Source organism: Cryptomeria japonica, chromosome 10 (genome assembly GCF_030272615.1).
Source record: "Cryptomeria japonica chromosome 10, Sugi_1.0, whole genome shotgun sequence".
In the NCBI taxonomy this organism is placed as follows: Eukaryota; Viridiplantae; Streptophyta; class Pinopsida; order Cupressales; family Cupressaceae; genus Cryptomeria; species Cryptomeria japonica.
Window position 1 is genome coordinate 247153656 of NC_081414.1, and position 7844 is coordinate 247161499.

A 7844-nucleotide genomic window follows, 5' to 3' on the forward strand; every position below is an offset into this window, starting at 1 on the left:
TAAAAACACTCAATAGAGATAGGGAAATAAAACATTCAAATGAAATGCACACCATCGTAAATGTGAATGTCTCCTCCATGATTCTCCATTGTCCTTCTTTCTCCTTCAAATAGCTTTGTTTTGTGGATCTCACCTTCAAGTGCATAAGTATAATGTGAAAGCAAGATTGACAAGACGAGATGACAACATAAGGGTACTAGAAGCGTGATTGATTCGACCAGGGACTTTGATTGAAGAAATTCATCCAATTTATAGACAAATTGGAGAAAAGATCATATTAGCATGAAAGTGATTCAAATGGAAATTCAAATCAAGAATAGCAAAATTATGACAAGTGTATGACAAATTGCTATGCAAGGATTTATGACAATTTATGACAAATTGCTATGCAAGGATTTATGACAAGATTTTGAAATAGAAATAGACATTAGAAGTAATTATAAAATTAGGTTAGAAATGATGACTTGGAATTTAGGAAATTGAAGAAAATTAGGTAAATTAATTAATAATTTCTCATTCATTAATTAATTTACAAAAATAGGAGAAATTAATTAGCCAATTAAATAAACATTTAATTGTGACAAGAAGACTTAGGATAAATAAATAAATTGTTTATCCTAAAGAGAAAATGGAGAGAAAATGACAAACAAGGTTAAATGAATAAATCATGAAACCCTAGAAGATAAATTAAAAATGCAAGGACGACAATTAGGTCTTGATGTAAGATTGATTTGATGTCAATTCGATCATGATTTTGAATTGATAAATGATTTGATTGATAAATGCGCCAATTGACGAGGAACAATGACAAATTGATCCAAATTGACATGATTGAGAAAGACGACGATTGATGACAAATTGATCACAAGACGACAAGATTGACAATGACAAATCGATCGCAAGTCGACAAGATTGAAAATGACAACGATCAATGACAAATCGATCGCAAAACAACAAGATTGAAAATAACAACGATCAATGACAAATCGATCGCAAGTCGACAAGATTGAAAATGACAGCGATCAATGACAAATTGATCGCAAAACGACAAGATTGAAAATAACAAACGATCGATGACAAATCGATCGTAAGTCGACAAGATTGAAAAGAGGACAACGATCGATGACAAATCGATCGTAAAATGACAAAATTGGCAAGGACAAGGATCGATGACGAATCGATCGCAAAATGATGAGACTGACAAGAGGACAAAACCCTAATTAGGATTGACGATGTCCAAAATGATGACAAATGAGCTTGCACATTGATGCGACAGGATAAGATTGACCAAAATCATGACTGAAGATTGTTGTCGACAAGACCAAATTCGAGAGCGAGATAAATGAAGAATGCATAAGAAGGACTCGATGCTCGCAAATGATAAAAACCAAGTGTGTGACATAGGAGAAATGTTAATGCAATGCAAAAACCCTAAAATAAGGCAATGCGCAACTGTTAAAGTATGATTCTGGAAGCATTGACCATTTTTAGACGTCTACAATAACATCCTCAATTTTTCCAATTACCTTTTTCATGGGTCAGTGGAGGATCACAAGGATTTCTAATACTCTCATGGTCTACTTCCAAATACTAATATTGATACTCAATTGCACCATTAGCTAATTTGTCTACAGAACATTTTATTACCTATAACAATGCATAATTCCATAATTGATAAATTTATGTTGCAATTATTTAATATGATCATATATATAATAAAGTTTCTAGTTGACTAAGAATTTGTTCAAGATAATATAATAAAGTTAAATTTAAACTAAAAATAAATAAATCTTTGCTCAACCTTTCTTGTATCCTCTCTTTCTTTCTTATTTGACATGAATTGGATTAGTTGTGACTTCATGTAATAAACTCATAAGTACAAAACTTGACTCTACAAGAATGTGCATACTTTATTCATCTGCATGCACCTAATTTCAATCACTAATTGTGATAGGGTAAAAATACCCAACATGAATAATCTAGGCTATCTAAAGCATGGAAGTAAAAAGGAACATTTAACCTAAATTTAATTAAAAATAGGAAATATAGATTAAAAATAAATATTTTGAGATTAAATGAGAAGGATAGTTGCACATAGCTCTCAACTTGATGATATAACATGCAAGTTGAGGATGAGTGGAATCAATGTTCCAATGTTTGGAGAATGATGTGCTTGGTATGTATGTCCACCATCTTCAAGTTAGAAAAAAATAAAAATAAAAAAAATTGGTGAATCAAATCGTAGGTGGCATGGGTTCAATCCTAATTGGCATAGATTTATCCTCTAATGTATGATTTGATTTGACATACAACATATTTCTTTGAGTTGATTTGTTGTAGCCTTTGATTTGTGTGTGTAAGGATGAAATTATTAAAAAAATACTTTTAGGGATGCTAGGTGGTTAGAGTCAACTTCCTATATAACAACCCCCATTGATGGACTTGCTTTAAATCCTTGGTTGATTATTCAAAGACAATATGCACACATGCAAATGACCTATAAATGGATTTTAGTGCCTTGGACTATTTTAAAGCTCCAAATCTAAGTGTCTTTAGAATGATTTCTCCTTGATAGTTAAACTTTCTTGCCTTTTTCTAAATTTGATCAATTGCACAAATGAATATCTTTAAATGTCAAGAGATAGCAAAAAGTTGCATACAAATTTATCAAGTTGACTCCATATAATAGAAAAGGATGGAACTTGAAGATTTGAAAATAAGTTTCATTGTAGAGCACCTCAAAATCAAACCTAAATATTATGATATTAACATATAAAAATTATAGATATTTAAATTAAAAATAAATAATTAAAAATTTAAACTGATGATAAAATAAATATGTAACAATAAAATTAAAATTAATTTAAATATATAAACACATGCACAAATAAGTAATGAATCATCTTTGACATAAAATAATTGTTGGGGTGGATGGAGTGGACACGAAATAAAATTTAAAATAAACACACACAAACACATATTATTCAAGTGCTACAACAATAACCTACAATACTACAATATCCTTAATCTTACATGATTAGCTTAAATGCATGAGCATCCACCTTGATCAATTTGAACTTCTGATATAGAATACATTAAAAATGCCTCCTTATATAGAAGTCTTAGGAAGATACATAGGCTATTAGAAAGATACATAGTCTATTCTAGATATTTCATAGTACAATCCATAACCTCAACAGACTTATTAATATTTAATGTTTTTCTTCTTTTAACCTTATCTCTATCCTTTCCTCTATAATTTTATGCATTCATCATTCCTCTTATTTATTTAATGTTTCTAATTAGAATAGGAGAAATTAGACATTCCAACAATAATTATATTAAATCATCCTATTACAATAAAAATGAAACTAAATGGAAATTTGCATGTAGGACAACTTCCCATTTTAATAGATCCATCCTCCTCCACATGGACCATAAACTAAAATTCACAAGCATGATATTGATGACTTCTTTTTTAAAGATTACGCCAGCATGATTTTGATGACTTCTTTTAAAAGATAATGTATTAGCATGATTTTGATGATTTCTTTTTCAGGAAATATATCACCTGTACCGATAATCAAAGTGAAGCCAAAACAAGGCAGACATTGTATTCATAAACAATTAGAACTGCCCAGGCCTCCATATATCTGTTAATTTTTATCTAAACTTGTATAGTAAGAATCTAGTTAAGAAAGTAAGAACACAATTTGTAGATTAACAGAAGAAAAAATAAGAATGAAAACTGATTGATTTATAAATGAATGAATAAGAAAAATTAAGTAATATAATGTGGAGAGAGGGAAGGTACAGACAGAGGAGGGATACATGCCAAGGAAAAGAAGAATGAAAGAATAGGAGTACAGAGATAAATCAGTGCATTAGAAATAAGGAAGCAAAAATTATATGAATCTAAAGTTTTTAAACTTGTTTAGTGAAGAATTTGATACTTTTTATGACAGTATAGATAACTGTTATATTTATATATGTTAAGAAGTTGTTTAGAAAGAATTTCTGATGATTACTGTAAAATCTAATTTCATCATTATTAATAGACATCTTGACTTTAGTCGTTTATTAATAAATAAATAAATAAAACTGATTGATTTATAAATGAATGGATTATCTGAAAGCATAAATCAGAAGAAAAGAGAGATGGATTAAAAAACAGAAAGAAGGAAAGCCACAAATTTAGAAACAGCAGATCGAAAACTTGATATCTTCCATAATTAGCTTAGAATCCCAGCAAATATTTGTTTTTCCCAGGCTACAACGGGCAACAACAGCCCTAAAACAAGGAGAAAAAGCATAACGTGCGCTAACAATATTAAGAGAGAAAAAAGCGCAAAGTTTTGAAACAAGATCATAATCAATTCTCTACCTTTTAGCATAAGCCTTATCTTTGTGCGGAGAAGAGGAGCTCCAACCTGTATTTTATCCATACAGATTCTCATTCTGATTTGACCACTCTTTATTTTATCCCTACAGATTGTCACACTACAAACTCTCCGTACTGAATAAATATCATCAGCTGATTGAATGAATATAAATATTGAAACCCAGAGAAGCAGTTCAAAGAAAAAGTGAGGATAGAGGCAAAATATGGCTCGAATGGAAAAGATTGTAGCGTTTGCATTTGTCTTAAGTTTGGCATTGGTAATGATATCAAAAGGTAACTAACGGTTCGCTATAGTTTAGAGTTAGAAACATGTATAACAGTTCCCCATAGTTTAGGGTTACAAACATATGTAACTGTTCATGATAGTTTAGGGTTAGATACATATAACTGTTCGCTATAGTTTAGTGTTTGTTCCAAGTGCTAAAACTTTCTAATTCTTACCGTGTTTCTGTGCAGATGTTGATATTGGAGTTCAAGCTTTACAGAGTCCCGGTCTAGGTAAACTTTTTCCTTTGTTTTCTGAGATTTATGTGTTTGTTATGGTTTTGATTGAGGAATGTTTTATGTTGGGTGAAACATGAGCAGTACAATGCATAAGGGACAAGCCATGCCCACAAGGTACAGGACTAGAATGTGATTTTTATAAAATAGCCATTCTACCCTGCACTTGCGAGGTAGTGGTTGAATGTGATCCCTACGCAACTGGATGCCGTGAACGCACTAGTGGAGGAGGCTTTCGTTCTTGTGGAAACTAAACATCTCGTTATTTGTTTCAATGGGACAGGTTTAAATTACATACATTAAGTTTTGATTTCTAAATTTAAAAGTGTTAAACATTTAGAATTGACTGACATTCTTTAGACTTAATATGTTGTTTAGTGTATGAGATTTAAGATTGATCCTTGCCAACATGATCATGAATAGTAAGTAAATGTTTTCAAGTTTTCAGATTAAAACAGTCGAGTGTACTGGTTCAGAGAGAGCCAACACTTGCTGTGATTAAATTGTAGTCTATGTAATTGTTAAAAGGAGGTAAAGTGGCAAGACAATTCCATTGGAGTTTCTTGCTGTGATTAAATTGCAGTGTATGTAGTTGTTAAAAGGAGGTAAAGTGGTCAGACAATTCCACTGGAGTTTCTTTTCAGTTTATAAGATGGTGTGATTATTATCATGGGTGGTGCTTAACTTCAGAACAGTGAATTTTAAGGATTGGAGGTCCTTTATTATAATTGTATTGGAAATCATAACAATTGTAAAACTATGTTATAATATTTTAATTGCATGTGTGTATAGTAGAATTTGTTTGAAAAGGTGATACTCATTTGAGTATTGATGATATGAAAATAATATTTGCAATGTAGACAAATTGAAATGATAGAAATGATTGTGTCAAAAATTTAGAGAAATTACAAAGATTTAAATGATGTGAGTGTAGAGCTAGTGATAAGTAAAACGAATATGGGATTTGGTGAATTTAATTTGTGTATGAAGAGGAGAAAAAAGTAATACTAAAGTGCAAGCTACCTTTTTTAATTAATGTCAAGAAAGTTGAGTCTAACATACGATATATGTTAAGGCGTAATAAAAATGAGATAGTTAGGGTGGTTAGCTTTTTGAAGTGGATGATATGTAAAAATTGATTTTGATTTGTTATTAGATTTATTTTTGTGATTGGAATATTATTTTGTTTCGTTGGATTGTATAAATTAAATAGAAGAAATCATTATTGTAATTTTATTTGAAAAATAATAATTTTGTTCATCTTAGTATTTTGTCTCAAGTTTTGCTCCTTTTATTATCGAACCTATATTAAATGTCAAGGTAGTTTTGATGACCAACTTTATGGGATCTATTATGTGATGGTGTAGAAGTATCTTAATATGCCTCTTAAGCCTTGATCAAATACTTCATTTTATTTTGACAATATGTAATAAGATAATCTAGAAGTTTAAATTGAAAGATTTGAATGCAAATATGTCCATGATTTGAAAATGCCTCAACAAAGGCATAGGGTCTTCATCTCTATGGCGTTGATAAAGGTCAAGCTTTTGTAAGGGTTCACTTAGAGTTTGTAGGTTGAAAGGTTTCAAAGCTACGTCAAATGCTTTTGTAAGGGTTCATTTAGATTTTGTAGGTTGAAAGGTTTCAAAGTCACGTGAAGAGGGGAAAAACTAGGAGAAAGGTTAGTTGCATAAATCAAAACATGAAATACAAATAAGTATTCAAAACATACAAAATAACAAAGTGTTATACCTTATCTTCTCTTCTTCCTCCGATTAAGCTAAAAGTGGAAATGCACCCGATACTCCACTTGATTTTCTTTTATGATGAAGGATTGTGAATTGCTCTCCACTACACAACAAGAGTGATTTTGGATAATGAGATTGGATTGGAACACAAGATTTTGGCATTATAATGGTATGATGGATGGATTTTAAACTCAAATGGACAACATCAGAATAATCAAAAGATGGATGATTTGTGAGGAATAGAGACTCCAATTTATAGATTGGAGGGGCTTAAAATGGAGGGTCAAGATTGAAGATGAATGAAGGGCTAGGATTGAAAGAAAGTGAGCGAGGATTGAGAGGACAAAGTAGGAGATCCAAGAGATTTGCCATAAAGACATTTCTTGTCTCCACACTTCTTAAGTACATAGGGAAGAGTTCCCCAAGTACCAACAGGAATTAAATTTTTTAAAATAATAGAATGTGTGGGGAGAATAAATGGATGAAGGAATTAAAAATTCCTTGGAAAGAGGGGGCATGGGGAGATTCAAGGAATTTGAAATTATTTGGAAGAGCCAAAGTTGGTGCATTTAAGGTTTGTATGGTGAGATAGTAAATCCATTTATGGCAAATAGTTGATTCATTGTGATTAGGGATGTGCAAACGATTGGGTGGACTGATTAGGTGAGATAATGAGGGATTAGGAGTGCAAGTGGGAAATTTAGGAGGATGGAACATGAGGAGAGAGAATGAGTAGATGAATATAAAATTGGAGGAAATGAAAAGCATGATTAGGGTAGAATAATTAGGCTAGATGATGAGATTAAGAAGGGTGATTTGTAGGAATCAGGGGATTAGTTAATTAATTAGGATTTAGAAGAAATAATGGAGGTTGAAATGATTTTAGAAGAATAATGAATAATTAATTTTGATAAATTAATTATAAGGGCTATAGTGATAAAATTAATTTAATTAGATTTAATTAATTTTTAAGAGTAAGAGGACTAACACAATTAATTTGATTAATCATTTGAAAAAGACTAAATTAATTAAATATTAATTTAATTAATTTTAGGCATCTACATTTTGCCCCTCTTTTATGTAGTGAAAAAATTGACGATGGATAAGAGATTAAGAGAGATGCCCCAATGTAAAAACACGGGTGCGGTATGCCCCCTTAAGAATTTGATCAAAATTTAAAATTTTATGAAAAA

At 30.9% G+C, this 7844-nt stretch overlaps 1 long non-coding RNA gene across 1 annotated transcript; it reads left to right on the top strand.

The window, feature by feature from the left end:
- Positions 1–4599: 4599 nt before the first annotated feature.
- LOC131052410 (uncharacterized) lies at positions 4600–5468 on the top strand. Its single transcript, XR_009107343.2, has 4 exons — positions 4600–4675; positions 4859–4900; positions 4988–5186; positions 5345–5468. It is a non-coding gene; the product is annotated as an uncharacterized LOC131052410 (long non-coding RNA).
- The last annotated feature ends 2376 nt before the right edge of the window (positions 5469–7844 follow it).